General features: G+C 35.3%; 1 long non-coding RNA gene across 3 annotated transcripts in view; it reads left to right on the top strand.

The window, feature by feature from the left end:
- Positions 1 to 1,833: 1,833 nt before the first annotated feature.
- The window catches only part of LOC119876076, a 46,768-nt gene continuing 31,915 nt past the window's right edge, over positions 1,834 to 16,686 (top strand). The window contains exon 1 of one of the 3 annotated variants that reach the window (XR_005355844.1): positions 1,834 to 1,914. This is a non-coding gene — a long non-coding RNA (uncharacterized LOC119876076). Of the gene's footprint in view, positions 1,915 to 9,385; positions 9,408 to 16,686 lie in introns of those variants that run through there. The other 2 variants (XR_005355845.1, XR_005355846.1) reach the window with 2 other exon arrangements.

Raw genomic sequence — 16,686 nt, forward strand, 5'->3', positions numbered from 1 at the left:
AAACATATAATACTTGTACTTCTTTGAATTTTATGATATAGACATTTTAGTTCAAATAGTTTATTCTTTAAAATTATATGGTAATTAGCTGTTCCATTCAATTTTCTTCCTCTTTTATGCTGAAAGATGTACAAGATGTTAATCTATTCAAAAAATATTTTTTAAAAAAATATTTTTTTGAGTGCCTTCTATTTGGACTGCTCTATCCTAGCTGCCTGGCATATACACAAGTGAAGGATACACGAACCCTGCTCTGATGTTTAAATTCAATTGAGGGGGGAAAAGATAATTAAATTACTAAGGCATTTTTAGAAAGTAGTAAGAGCTTTATGAAAATAAAGTACTGTAATGGGGGTAAGAAGGGCTATTTTCCATAGCTGATTGGAGATCATATTTAACCCAAGACTTGAATGAAGTCACAAGAGGTCTTTGGAAAGTGTTCCATGTAAAGATAACACCTAAGTGAATGTTGAAAGGAACAAAAAGAAGACTGGCACTTGACCAGGTCTTTGGAGCCTTGAGGACCTAGATAGGTAAAGAGTTTAGATTTAATTCTAGGTGTAATTGAAAGCTTCAAGGTGACTTGTTAAGAGGATATGCAGTTAACCAGGCAAAAGAATAACCAAAGCAATCATAGAAGATAAGAGAAGCGGTCATATTTAGATATGGGAGACAAAGTTGATGGGACTTGCTAATGGATTGGATGTTAGAAGGAAGAGAAGAAGAAAGGATGACTTCTAGGTTTGGGACTTGAATAACTGTCTGGATGATGACACCATTCACTGAGATAGAACTATATTCTAACCACACTGGCCTCTGTGTTCCTCAAACAGGCCAGGCATAGATAGTTTCCGCTGAGGGCTGCTCCTGCCTTTGTTCATTCCTTTCTGTAGAATGCTCTTCCTCCAGCTATTTCTCATGAGTCATTCCCTAATAACCTTCTAGTCTTGCTAAAATATTGCCCTATCCAGGAGACCTTCCCTGATCACTCCATGTAAGTTCTACCCCCTCCCCTGCAGCACGCTTATCTTCTTTCCCTCTTTATTTTACTCCATGGCATTTATTCACTATCTGACATACTGTGCATTTTACTCATATACTCTCACTAGAATATAGTCCATTGATGTGTTTTGTTCACTACTATATTTCATGCCTGGAGCAGTGCCAGTCACATTGTGAATAATCAATAATTTAATTAAATGAAAATATATTCTAATTTATTTAACTAATTGCTTTTTAAGAATTGAACCCAAATTTCAGCTAGGTCTTAAGTATCTTTAACCATAATCCTACTAAACAGAACTTCTAAGTGTCACTTATATGATGAGGACTGATCTAACTTACTTTTGCTCATTTTGATTAAAGTTAAGTGCTTCAACTAAAATGTGTTCTGAATCTCTAAAATAGATGGGTGCTGATTCTAGGATACATTCTGGGTCCTTATAAATTTTTATTCTTAATCCTCATATGTCTGTTTTTCTAATTCCTGAATTCTGACAATATATATTATCTGTAGTATTTATTTTATTTAACATTGGAACAAACTACAGTATTTGTATAGCTTCTCAATATTTTGGGGGTCTTTCTAGTGCCAATTTATTCGGACATGATCAAAGTAAAATCAGCTAATTTAAACAGTTTTCTCTCTAACCTGCTAGACCTTTGTTTCCCTCCACTTGACCTGCCCCTACCCCACTAAAGACAATATTGTTATAAATTTTTGGTAAAACTGAAATATATCATATGCACACATTGCCATGTGGAACATAAAGTAATTAGATGTTCTTAGAATATTCTGAGTCCAGTTTGTTCCATTCCATGTCACTGTGGCAATTGCACTGCAGTGGTTGCCATAGCAAAAGCGATTACTCTCCGAGTTTCTACTTTCTAGCAAAGACTGAGGCATCTATCTTGGTGAGTCATGGATGCCAGATGTGATTCTGATAAAATATTTTGAATGCTTTTTGATTGGAAATGGTAATTTATACACAAATTATAAAATTGTTGCTTCAGAGTCCTGATTTTATACATACTCAGCATTTAAAGCAGGATTAAAGCTGTATTCATTTCTTTTAAGATATACAAGCATGAGGAAAAATTAGGACCCTAAATTCCTGGAGCCATTATGTACAAGTTTGTATATATATTAGATTCTTGCCTTTCTAGGTAAGAGTTCTGTTTTGTTCTGATTTTCTTGTTGTTGTTGTTGTTGTTGTTTTAGTAAAGTTATACCTCTGATGATCTATAGTCTCAAAACTACACTGTTCCTTTTTTTTTTTTTAAATGACTCAAGGTATTAGAATGTATAATTGACTCTTTGGATATTAAATTTAAAGTACTTAAAAATTCTGTAGGATAATTATTTTTACATTATTACATTGCTATTTTGTAATTTAACAAGTAATATTCTTATGACTTTATCTAATATAACCCACAACTTAATTGGAGCACTTGTCTCTCTAATCTTGCCCTAGTGATAAGTGGAGCAACCCATATAACTGCCCTGTGATGTTCACCAGGCATTTCTGTCTTCCTTATTTGATTGCCATAGCACAAGGAAAGTGATTATTGCAGGATCTTGCCTGTTCTTAGGGCTTCTAGATAAATACAGCCTAGAAAAGAGGAAAGACATTGAAATTTATTCCTCTTTGGTATATTATACTTGAGGGGAATCCCCTACTATCAGAGCAATAAAGAAGCATGAGAATAAATTATGAAGGTCCCAGTGCCACCCCTTTTCTAAATGTCCTATTCCATTTTCAAACAGCTTAGGTTTTCATTTCAACCCCATTTTCTTCCATCTGCAATACTGCCTTTTCATTCTGTGTAAATGCCCCATCTGCTGATAAGCAAAAGCAAACATGTACTTTTTGGATGTAGGTAGGTACACAGACCACTCTTCTTTGCTTAATTAACTCTTACGCACTAAAGAGTTGACTTATGGATTGGACGAATGGATTGATAGTTAGGTAGATGGTGGATGGATAGTGGATGGATGAAAGTGCCTTTTGCTAGTTATCCTTTGTCTGGAGCAATCCATTCCCATAGTGGCTCTCAAAATGCAATCCCATTTTCTTGTTCTGTTCCTGTGGAACAAAATAGGAAGTCAGTTCTTTTTCATTCCCTGTTACATGCAGAGATGAATGGACATTATGTGTACTTAACCTGCCCCTGCCTATCATCATATTACCTCATATAACTAATGTATTCTTAATTTAATCATAGGAAAGTTTCAAATTTTTGTTACTCAGCAACATTTAAGGATTTAAGAGTTTAGTATTTTCCAAATGTTTGTTTACTTTTTCATAGTACTTAAAAGTACTTATTATTTGGCAGGAACTCTTTTACATTGACAACAATTCTCCCCAACCCTCCTGAGGTGAACAGTTTTATTTATCTTCTTTATACAGATGTAGTAATAGCGGTTCAGAGATGTTAAAAAATTTGCCCAAGGGCACAGCGCTAGTAAATGGCCAAGCTGGGACACACAGTCCTTGGCTCTGTCTCACAAGCTGGTTTTGTTGTTGTTGTTGTTGTTGTTTTGTGTTTTTTTGAGGGAGGGGTGGGGGGAAAGGAAGAAGGAGAGGGAAAATCTTAAGTAGGCTCCACACCCAGTGCAGAACCCAACACACACACACACGCACACACACACACATAATCAGTGATTCTACAATATAGGATGCTTACGGATTCCAGAAAAAAATCAACATAAAGATTGGTGGTTTTGGTTTAAAAACTCACCATAGGGAAGCCTGGGTGGCTCAGCAGTTGTGTGTCTGCCTTCAGCTCAGGCCGTGATCCTGGGGTCCTGGGATCAAGTCCTGCATCAGGCTCCCTGAGGGGAGCCTGCTTCTCCCTCTGCCTGTGTCTCTGCCTCTCTCTGTGTGTCTCATGAATAAATAAATAAAATCTAAAAATAAATAAACAAACAAACAACCCTCACCATATATTAATATCTCCTGAAATAACACAGCTTTTCAGATATCTTTATCAAGTATAATAAATTTCTAGTTATTAGTGGTATAAAGTCATTTCAATATTAATTTTCTGAGTACTTGTGGGAGATCATTTCCTAGAAATAAGCTCCTTGCTCTCCCTTTGATTTGATTGTTCCCCCTTACTTGTTTATGATTTTCAGCCACATGTCCATATTACTTAGTGTTTGAAACTGGCTCACTTCTAAATTGTGACTCATCCTTTGATAGCAAGATTTCTCTATGTTTATTCAAACACATTCTTCTTATATAAATTCTTTATGTTCTCTCTTAGTTCATATTTTTTTAAGATTTTTTTTTATTTATCAGAGAGAGAGAGCACACATGAAGGAGGGGGAAGAGAGCAGGGGCAGAGGGAGAGGGAGAAGCAGACTCCCCAGTGAGCAGAGGGCCTGATGTGGGGCTCGATCCCAGGACACCAGGATCATGACCTGAGCTGAAGGCAGACACTTAAACAACTGAGCTACTTAGGCACCCCTAGTTCATATTTTTTAAATCAAGAATTTTTTGCTTCATATCATACAAATGATTTCTTTTTCTGTTCTCCTTTGATTTGGTAGTCTTCATTTGAATCATTGGCTTATATGTGTCCTGCATTAAGAATGTTTATTAAGGGGATGCCTGGGTTGCTCAGTGGTTAAGCATCTGCCTTTGGCTCAGGGCATGATCCTGGAGTCCCAAGATCGGGTCCCACATCAGGCTTTCTACGTGGAGCCTGCTTCTCCCTCTGCCTATGTCTCTGCCTCTCTCTCTCTGTGTCTCTCATGAATAAGTAAATAAAATCTTTTTTAAAATCTTTATTAAGTCTACATCTCATATAATCTTTTCAAAATAAGCTGCCGCTTTTAAAAATTAAATTCATTATTATTTATTTTAATTAATTATTTTAACAGTTGCAGGTCCCCATTAGAGGGAATATGTTGCTTTTGTTTTGTTTTTATTGAAGCATAATTGACATACAATGTTATATTAGCTTCAGGTATACAACATAGATTCAAAAATTCTATATATTATTGAATACTTGCCATGATAAGTATAGTCACCATCTGTCATTGTACATTATTACAGTATTATTGACTGTATTCCCTGTGCTGTACTTTTCATCTCTGTGATTTATTTACATTATAACTGGGAGTTTGTACCTCTTAATCCCTTTTATCTATTTCACCATACTCCCACTCACCTCCCTTCTGGGAGCCAATTTATTCTCTCTCCCTCCTCCCTGTCCCACCCCTTCCCCCCCATAATGTTTTTCGTTTGTGGGGCTTTAACTTATGACCCCCTAAGATCAAGACATGAGCTGATATCAAGAGCCAGACACTTAAACCTACTAAGCCACCCATGCACCCCTATTCTCTACATTAAAGAGTCTGGGTTTTTCTGTTGGTTTGTTCATTAGATTCTACATATCAGTGAAATCCTACACTGTTTGTCTTTATCTGACTTCCCTTAGCACCATACTCTCTAGGTCCCTCTATACACATATGATAAGATCTCACTCTTCTTTATGGATGAGTAATATTGCTTTGTATGTGTAGTATGTGTATGTACACCACATCTCTTGGACACCTGGGTTACTTCCACTACTGTAAATATACTGTAGTAAACATAAGGGTGTACATATCTTTTTAAAATATTGTTTTTATTTCCTTTGGGTGTATAACCAGTACTGGAATTAATGGATCATATAGTATTTCTATTTTTAATTTTTTGAGGAATCCCCATACTATTTTCCACATGGTTGCACCAATTTACATTACCACCAACAAGGGTTCCTTTTTCTCCGCATCCTTGTCAACACTTGTTATTTCTTGTTCTTTTAATACTAGCCTTTCTGACTGGTATAAGGTGATATCTTATTGTTGTTTTGATTTGCCTGATAGTGATGTTGAGCCTCTTTTCATGTGTCTCTTGGCCATCTGGATATCTTTTTTGGAAAATGTCCTTTCAGGTCCTCTGCCCATTTTTAATTGGATTATTATATGATGTTGAGTTGCATAAGTTACTTATATATTTTGGATCCTGATCCCTTATCGGATTTATCATTTGCAAATATCTTCTCCCTTTAAAGTGGTTGCCCTTTTGTTTTACTGATGGTTTCCATTGTTGTGCAAAAGCTTTTTATTTTCATATAGTCCCAATAGTTTATGTTTGCCTTTGTTCTCTATGTTCCTGTGGGGACATATCTACACAATGTCCAAAGAGATTACTGCCAATGTTTTCTTTTAAATTTATGGTTTCAAGTTTCACATTTAGGTCTTTGATCCATTTTGAGTTTGTTCTTTTTGCGTATGTATGTTGCAAGAAAATGGTTATTTTCATTTACTTGTATGTAGCCATCAGATTTTCCCAATACCATTTATTGAAAAGACTGTCTTTTTTCCATTACATATTCTTGCCTCTTTTGTCATAGATTAATTGATCACATAGATGTGGGTTAATTTCTGGATTCTTAATCCTGTTCCATTGATTTGTGTCTGTTTTTGTGCCATTACCATACTGTTTTGAGTAATATATCTTGAAATCTGAGATTGTGCTTTCTATTATATCTTGAAATCTGAGATTATGGTGACTCCAGGTTTGTTCTTCTTTCTCAAGATTGCTTTGGCTATTTGGAGTCTTGGGGTTCCTTACAAATTTTAGGATTGTTTGTTCTAGTTCTGTGAAAAATGTTGTTTGTATTTTGATAGGGATTGCATTGAATCTGTAAGTTTCTTTGGGTAGTGTTAACATTTTAATGATACTAATTTTTCAAATCCATGAGTATGGAGTATCTTTCCAATTGTTTCTGTCGTCTTCAATTTCTTTCATCAGTGTCTTATAGTTTTCACAGTATAGATCATTCACTTCTTTGGTTAACTTTGTTCCTAGATATTTTATTCTTTCACTACATTTGTAAATGGGATTAATTTCTTAATAGCTGCTTTTGCTACTTTATTATTAGTGTGTAGAAATATAACATGTTTCTATATTTTAATTTTTATTCTGCAACTTTGCTGAATTATCAGTTCTAATCGTTTATTGGTGAGGTCTTTAGGATTTTCGATGCATAGTATAATGTCATTTGCAAATAGTGACAGTTTTCCTTCTTCTTTATCAATTCAGATGCCTTTTATATCTTGTCTGATTGCTGCAGCTAGGACTTCCAGCACTATGTTGAGTAAAAGTGGTGAGAATGCACATCCTTATCTTTTTCCTAATCTTAGAGGAAAAGCCTTCAGTTTTTCACCATTGAATATGATGTTAGCTGTGGCGTTTTTATACATGGCCTTTACTGTGTTGAGAAACGTTCCCTCTAAACCCACTTTGTTGAGGGTTTTTATCATAAATGTGTTTTATATTTTGTCACATGCATTTTATGCATCTATTGACTTTATCATATGGTTTTTATTTTTGCTCTTGTTAATGTAATATATCACATTCAATGATTTGCAAATATTGAGCCACTCTTACATCCCTGGAATAAATCCCAATTGATTGTGCTGCATGGTTTTTTTTAATGTATTACGGAATTCAATTGCTAATATTTTGTTGAAAATTTTTGTATCTGTGTTCATCAGAGATCCTGGCCTATACTTCTTTCCTTTTCTAGTGTCTTTGTCTGGTTTTGGTATCAAGGTAATGCTGGGCTCATAAGTTTTCCTTCCTTTTCTGTTTTTTGCAGTCGTTTGAGAAAAAGAAGTATAATTTTTCTTTCAGTGTTTGGTGTAATTCACCTGGACTTTTCTTTTGTTAGGAGTTTTGTGATTAGTGATTCAATTTCATTACTAGTAATCTATCTGTTAAATTTTCTTTTTCTTCCTGATTCAGTTTTGGAAAGCTATGTGTTTCTAGGAATTTAGTTCTTTGTTGTCCAATTTGTTGGCATATAATTTTTCATAATTTTCTTTTATAATTCTTTATATTTCTGTAGTGTTGGTTCTTATTTCTTCTCCTCATTTCTTATTTATTTGAGTCCTCTCTTGATGAATCTGCCTAAAGGTTTCTCAATTTTATATTTTCAAAAAGCCTTTTCTTGGTCTCACTGATCTTTTCTATTGCTTTTTTAGTCTCTATTTCATTTATTTCTGCTCTAATTTTCATTATTTTCTCCCTTCTAACTAGCTTTGGCTTTTTTTTTTTTTAAGATTTTATATATTTATTCATGAGAGACAGAGAGAGAGAGAGAGGCAGAGACACAGGCAGAGGAGAAGCAGGCTCCATGCAAGGAGCCTAACGTGGGACTTGATCCCGGGTCTCCAGGATCACGCCCTGGGCTGAAGGCAGTGGTAAACCGCTGAGCCACCTGGGTTGCCCTAGCTTTGGCTTTAATGTTCTTTTTCTAGCTCCTTTAGGTATAAGGTTTAGATAGTTTGAGATTTTTGTTTCTTGAGGAAACCCTGTATTGGCTATAAACATCCCTCATAGAACTACTTTTACCTAGTCTCAAAGACTTTGAACCATTGTATTTTTATTTTGATTTGTCTCTATGAATTGTTTTATTCCTTTTTTATTTTATCTTTGACCCATTCATTGTTTAGTAGCATGTTATTTAGCCTCCATGTGTTTGTGTTTTTTTAGATTTTTTTCTTGTGATTGATTTCTAGTTTTCATATTGTCGTGGTCAGAAAAGATGCTTGTTTTGATTTCATTCTTAAATTTATTGAGACTTGTTTTGTGGTCTAATATAGTCTGATCTATCCTAGAGATTGCTCCATGCACACTTTTTAAAAATGTGTATTATGCTGGTTTTGGATGCACTGTTCATCTAGCCTTATGTGTCATTCATTCAAAGACACTCTTTCCTTGTTGATTTTCTGTCTGTCTGGATAATCTATCCATTGATGTCAGTAAGTTATTAAAGTCCCCTGTTTCTATTATATTACTGTCAGTTTCTCCCATTAGCTCTGTTAGTATTTGCTTTATGTATTTAGGTGCTCCACTTTTGGGTACATAATACTTATAATGTTCTATCCTGCTGTTGGATTGTTCCCTTTATCATTATGTAGGGCCCTTTATCTCTTGCTACTGTCTTTGTTTTCAAGTCTGTTTTGTCTGATATAAGTATTATTACCCTGGCTTTTTTTTTTTTTTCATACCATTTGTGTGGAAAATTTTTTCTATCCCTTTACTTTCAGTCCATATGTCTTTAGGACTGAAGTGAATCTATTATAGGCAATATAAGCTACAAGTTCTAAAACTGGTATATTTTATGATTAGTGGAAGCAACAGAAAATAGGAACATAGTGCATTGTATGTAAGACACTTGGAAATCAATCAAAAACCTGTTAAAAGTAATTGAGGACTTATAAAGTACAATTTGTATTTTATCTTAAATCTATTACAAATCACTTATAACAGTATTATTTTGCTATTAAAGATTTGTCTTAGGCTTTAGATTCACATGGATCTAGATTCAAACTTCAGTTCTGGGTAAGTTACTCAAACTCTTTTTTTTTTTTTTTAAAGATTTATTTATTTATTTATTTATGATAGAGAGAGAGACAGACAGACAGACAGACACAGGCAGAGGGAGAAGCAGGCTCCATGCCGGGAACCTGATGTGGGACTCGATCCCGGGACTCCAGGATCGCGCCCTGGGCCAAAGGCAGGCGCTAAACCACTGAGCCACCCAGGGATCCCCAGTTACTCAAACTCTTTAACCAACTATTGTCTCACGTATAATATGGGATTATAACTACATTTGTGAGAAACATAAAATAAAATGATATTTTAGTTGCTTTAGTGCCTTGCACATGGTTCAGGCTGAATAAATGTGAGCTGCAATAATAATATTTTAGATCATTTACTTATAGTTTAATATTCTCTTTATTCAATATATTCTCCAAAAGATATAAGAGAGGAGTTCCTAATACAAATTCATTCTTTAAAGCCTTTCTCTTGGGGATCCCTGGGTGGTTCAGCAGTTTAGCACCTGCCTTCGGCCCAGGGCATGATCCTGGAGTCCCGGGATCGAGTCCCACGTCGGGCTCCCTACATGGAGCCTGCTTCTCCCTCTGCCTGTGTCTCTGCCTCTCTCTCTCTCTCTCTCTCTCTCTGTCTCTCATGAATAAATAAATAAAATCTTTAAAATAAATAAGTACAGCCTTTCTCTTTTCTCCTCTCCTCCTAGAATATCTTCCTAAGATTTTACTTTCTTTTCACTGTCCCATAGTCTTCAAACCACCAAAGTACATGAATCTTACTTCCTTCATATTTCTTTAAACTGTCCTTTTAAGCGGATATACTTCTTTATCTCTTCTTTCTCCTAGCTTACTAAAAGATTACTGATCTTCCAACTCTATTCTTGTGCCTCTCCAAACCATTCTCCACTTTGTAATGCTACTTCTACACAAAATTAAATATGTATTTACTTATTGAAGAGAGAACATATGCAAGCAGGGAGGCAAGGGGTCAGAGAGAGAGGAAGAGACTCTCAAACAGAAGCCTGATGCAGGCGATCTCACAACCGTGAGATCATGACCTGAGCCAAAATCGAGTCAGATGCTTAACTGACTGAGCTAGCGGGTGCCCCAAAATAAATAAATAAGACTAAAATTCTTTAAAAGTTCCCCGTGCCCTTAGGATAAGGTCCAGTGTTCACTGGCACAGCAGGTTCTTTTAGGTCTAGTTTCTCTTAACTACACAAAAACTTTACGTACACACTAATCTGTGTACAATTGCCCAAATATATCATACTCCTTTTCCTATTTCATTTCCAAGCCTTGTGGACATTCCTTTGCCTGGCATCACCTTCCTTCTCTTTTGCCCTCCTAATACCCTACTCACTTTTCAGGTCTTAATAGTTATTCTTAACAAACTAATCACCGTACCTGACACATAATAGACTCTCTGAAAGTGTTTGCTGGATGGATAAATAAGGTACTTATTTATATTTGATTGAGGCGGTGATTATATCAGATGGAGTTTCAAGTTAGAGTGACTTGCCAATTCCGAGTTGTTCCTGCTATACCTTCTCTGTTTTAGTACCTGCTGTACCCTTGCAATTATTTATTGAGTTGTTTCCCCCACTTTACCCAGAATAACTTTTCATATTTATACTTCAGTGTTTAGGATAGTGGTTGCCACACAATAAACACTTAGTAAATGTTTAATGAATAATTCCTTTGAGAGGAGTCTGCCTATATAAAGTCTTTTAAATTTTTAACAATTTTATTGCAATATAACTTGCATGACATGAAAGTTTCCATTTTAATTAAACGTGTAGAGTTCAGGGATGCCTGGGTGGCTCAGCAGTTGAATGTCTGCCTTTGGCTCAGGACATGATCCCGGAGTCCAGGATCGAGTCCCACATTGGGCTCCTTGGGGAGGAGCCTGCTTCTCCCTCTGCCTCTCTCTCTGTGTCTCTCATGAATAAATAGATAAAATCTTTTTTTAAAAAGTGTAGAGTTCAGTGAGTTTTAATAAAGTATGATACTGTTGTGCAGTCATGACCACAATCCTAATTTTGGAATACTTCCACTAACCCAAAAAGTTTCCTCATGCCCATAGGCAGCAGTCTGCATCCATACCCCTAGCCACAGACAGCCATAATCTATTTTGTTAATTGTGGTTACAATGACTTAAAAAAAATTTTTTTCTATCTGCTATGGTTTCATTTTGATGATTGTTCCTTTGCTGCACAGAAGCTTCTTAATTTGATGTATCCTCCCTGCTTATTTCTAGTTTTTTTTGCCTTTGCTTTTGGTGTCAAAATTATTATTCTGATTATTATTGATTGTTAGTATATAGAAACACAACCAGTTTTTCTGAGTCAATCTTGTGCCTTGCAACTCCCTTAAATTCATTCATTATTACATCCAGTAGCTTTCTTGAGAATCCTTTGGGGTATCCTCCATTATAGCTTCATATCTATAATAGAGATAGTTTAATTTCTTCCTTTTGAATTTGAATGCTATTAATTGCTTTTCTTATCTAATTGCTCTGGCTAGAACTTCTGTACAGTGTTGAATAACAGTGATGAAAGTGGGTATCTTGTTCCTGAACTTGGGGGGGATAGTTTTCACCATTATGTTAGCTCTGGGTTTTCTTAAATGTCCTTTATCAAGAAAGTTCCCTTTTATTCATAAATTTTTGAAATATTTTATCAAGAGTGTTGGATTTTATGAAGTGCCTTTTCTGTGTCACATGAGATGATCATGTGGATCTTTTTTTCTTTGTTTAGTCACTATGATGTATTTAACCTTAATTGATTTTCTTATGTTGTGTCTCCCTTGCATTCCTGCCATAATACCCACTTATTCATGTTGAATAATCATTTTAATATGCTGTTGAATTTTGTTTCTTGGTGTTTTGTTGAGAAATTTTGCACAAAAAATCATAAGGAATACTGATCTGTAATGTTCCTTTGATTTCTTTATCTGACTTTGATATGAGGGTAATTCTGGCCTGAGCTAGAAAGTGTTCCCTCTTCTTTTATTGTTTTGATGAGTTTGAGAATTTGGTGTTAACTCTGTAAATATTAGTAAAATTTACAAGCCATCTGCTTTGACTCTTTTTAGTTGTAAAGTATTTGATTAATGATACAATCACTATACTTATTATAGGTTTAATGATATGGTCTGTTTGTTCTTGAGTCAGTTTAGGTGATTTGTGTATTTCTCAGAATTTGTTAATTTCATCTAGATTATCAGATTTTTTGCCAAAAGTTCAAACTGTTCTCTTATACCTCCTTTTTATTTCTCTGAAGGCAGAAATAATGCACTCACTCTCATATCTGATTTTAGTGATTTACATCTTCCTTTTTTTTTGTCTCACTAAAGTTTTCTCAATTCTTTTGATCCTTTCAAAAAGCAACTTTTAGTTTTGATTTTATTTTCTGACCTCTAGTTTCTTTATCTACAAAATAGCCTTTAGTTATTTTCTTTGTTTTTCTTAATTTGAGGATAGTTTTCTTTTTTCTTATTCCTCAAATCATATACTTAAGCTATTGATTTGAGATCTTTGTTTTTAAGGTACACATTTTATTTATGGATATAAATTACCTCTGCACACTGTCTTCACTGTATCCCATAGGTTTGGTTTTGTTGTGTTTTCATTTTCATTCATATCTTAAGTATTTTCTAATTTCCCTAGTGATTCTCCTTTGACCTATTGGTTGTTTAAAACTAGGCTCTTTAATTTTCACATATTTGTGAATATTTCTGTTTTCCATCCGCTATTGATTTTTACCTTCACTCTATTGTGAACAGAGAAGATATTCTATGATTTTAGTCTTTTTGAATTTATTGAGATTTGTTTTGTGGCCTAACTCATCATCTATCCTGGATAATGCTCTGTATGCGCTTGAGAATGTATATTCTCCCATTGTTGGTTAGAATGTTTTGTACATTTCTCTTTAGTTGTTTTTTTTAGTGTTGTTTAACTCCTCCTTTTCATTTTTTAATCTTCTGTCTAGAAAGTAGAGTATTGAAGTTTCCAACTATTGTAGAATTATCTTTCTTTTTTCAGTTCTGTCAATGATGGCTCCATATATTTGGGGGCTCTGTAGTTTGGTGAATATGTTTATATATAGTATATCTTTTTGGTGAACTAACCTTTTTTTCAATATATAATATCTTCTTGGGGACACCTGGGTGGCTCAGCTGTTAAGCATCCAACTCTTGATTTCAGCTCAGGTCATGGTCTGAGGGTGCATCCAAGTATGCCCCTTCTCTCTCTCTCTCTCAAAATATATAATATATATATATATACACATATGTGTATATGTGTGTACATATATGTGTGTGTATATATATATGATGTCTTCATTTGTCTCTTTCAACCATCTTTGACTTAAAGGATATTTTCTCCCCAGCTCACTTTGGTTACTTTGCACGGAATATCTTTCTCAACCCTTTCACTTTCAACTTATTTGTATCTGGATGTATACTGTCTCTTACAGCATATACTTAGATGTGTTTTTATTATTGTTTCTTATTGTTTGTTTTGGGTTTTTTATCCATTTTGTCAGTCCCTGCCTTTTGATTGGAGAGGTTAATCCATGGACACTTAAGTTACCACTCATAAAGGACTTTATTTTACCATTATGCTCTTTGTCTTGTATATGTCATTTAGCTTTTTTGTTCTCTTTTCTTTTGTGTTTAGTTGACTTGTAGTGACTGTTTTGATTCTTTTATTTCCTTCTGTATAGATTCTGTAGATTTTTGTGTGTTTATGTTACCATGGGGATTACATTTAAGAACTGAAAGTTATGGGCAACCTGGGTGGCTCGGCGGTTTGGTGCTGCCTTCGGCCCAGGGTGTGATCCTGGAGACCCAGGATCAAGTCCCGTGTCGGGCTCCCTGCGTGGAGCCTGCTTCTCCCTCTGCCTGTGTCTGTGCCCCTCTGTGTGTGTGTGTGTGTCTCTCATGAATAAATAAAGTCTTTTAAAAAGAAAAAACTGAAAGTTATAATATCTAATTTGAATTAAAACCAACCTAACATTGTAGCATACAAAACTCTACCCACATACAGCTCTGTCCCTCCCATTATTTTGCTGTCCCGAATTACATGTTTACACAGTGCATGCTCAATAACATATGTGTATAATTGTTTTAATGTATTTGTCTTTTAAATCATGTAGGAAATAAAAACTGGAGTTACTAAAAAAAGATTTAAAACTAGTGGCCTAGGGATCCCTGGGTGGCGCAGCAGTTTGGCACCTGCCTTTGGCCCAGGGTGCGATCCTGGGGACCCGGGATCGAGTCCCACATCGGGCTTCCGGTGCATGGAGCCTGCTTCTCCCTCTGCCTGTGTCTCTGCCTCTCTCTCTCTCTCTCTCTGTGACTATCATAAATAAATAAAAATTAAAAAAAAAAAAAAACTAGTGACCTAAAAATAAATAAATAAATAATAAAAATAAAATAAAAATAAAACTAGTGGCCTTTATATACACCCAGGTATTTACCTTTACCAAAAATCTATTGTTTTCATACAGCTTTGAGTTACTGTCTAATGTTCTCTCATTTTTTTCAGAGAGCAGGTTTGATGTAAACAAACTCATTCAGCTTTTGTTTATCTGGAAGTATCTTAAATTCTCCCTCACTTTTAAAGGATAGTTTTACCAAATATAGAATTCAAGGCTGACGGTGATTTTTTTTCCTAGTGTTTTTATTTTTTTATTTTTCCTTTTTCCTTTTTTTTTTTTTTTTAGAGAGAGGGAGAGCACATGAAGACGGATAGGTAGAGGGGCAAAGAGAGGGAAAGAGAGAATCTTAAGTAAGCTCTGTGTCAAGTGTGGAGCCTGACGTGGGGCTTGGTCTCACAACCCTGAGATCCTGACCTGAGCTGAAATCCAGAGTTGGATGCTTAACTGACTGAGCCACCCAGGTGCCCCTCTAATGTTTTAAATATGTTATCCCACTCCATGGTTTCTGATGAGAAATTGATTGTTAATTTTAATAGCTTTCCTTATTCATCATGAGTTGCTTTTCTCTGATTGCTTTTAAGATTTTCCCTTTATCATTGGCTTTTGACAATTTCATTATAATGTGTCTTGGTATGGGTCTTCTTGAGAGGGTCCTGGTTGGAATTTGTTAAACTTCAGATTCATGTCTTTCCTCAAATTTGGGAAGTATTTAGCCATTATTTCTTCAAATATTTCCTTCTGTTCTTCCCTATCTCTCTCTCCTGACACTTCCATAATACCGATATAATCCACAGATGGTTTCCCTCTTGTGCCTTCAGCTCTGTTCACTTTTTCTCATGTTTTATTTTTCTTTTTCTTGGACTTTGATGCCACTTTTTCTGTCTTGAAGTTAACTATTTCTTCATTGGAATGCCTGGGTGGCTCAGTAGTTGAGCATCTGTCTTTGGCTCAGGGTGTGACCTGGGTCTGGGGGTTGAGTCCCATACTGGGCTCCCCATGGGGAGCCTGCTTCTCCCTCTACCTACATCTCTGCCTCTCTCTGTGTGTCTCTCATGAATAAATAAATAAAACCTTTTTAATAAAATACTCTTCTTCCTTATTGCACCTAATGTTGAATTCCTCTAGTGAACTTTTCAGTTATTTTCCTTTTCAGTTCCAAAATGCCTATTTGGTTCCTTTCTGTAATCTTTTTATTGATATTCTCAACTTATTTTTATGTCATTTTCTGCTTTCTTTTAGTCTTTTTTTGTTTTTTTTTCCCATTTTTGGTTTTGTTTTTTAGCCCTTTGAGCATATTTAAGACATTTAAAGTGTCTACTGAGTCTGTCTGAGCTTCCTTCAGAATGGTTTCCATCCAGTACTTTTGTTTCTTGGAATGGGCTGTCCTTTCCTAATTCTTTGTATACCTTGTGATTTTTTGGCTGTAAGCTGGATATTTAAATATTATAATGTGGTAACTCTGGAAATCAGATTCTTACCCTATCCCAAAGTTCTAGTCTGAAGGACTCCCATTTATTTAGGTACTTTCCCAAACTTTTCACAAAGACTGTATTCCTTGTCTTGTACACTCAATGAAGTCTCTATATCTTTAGCTCACGTTCTTCTAATGTTTGACAGAGATGTCCTTGAATACCAGGAGCTTTAAAAAAAATTTTTTTTAAATAAAAACAACAAGCTCTTTGCATATTGGCCCTATGCTGGGTCTTTCCTTCAAAACATAAAACATAGCCAGGCTTCTACTTAGTCTATGGAACAGCCCAATGTGAAAACTTTGGATTATTTCAGATCTTTCTAAGGTATGTGGCTTTCTAAATCAATCACTTTCCCCATCCCTTACCTCAG

The sequence above is a fragment of the Canis lupus genome, chromosome 2 (genome assembly GCF_011100685.1).
Source record: "Canis lupus familiaris isolate Mischka breed German Shepherd chromosome 2, alternate assembly UU_Cfam_GSD_1.0, whole genome shotgun sequence".
NCBI lineage: Eukaryota > Metazoa > Chordata > Mammalia > Carnivora > Canidae > Canis > Canis lupus.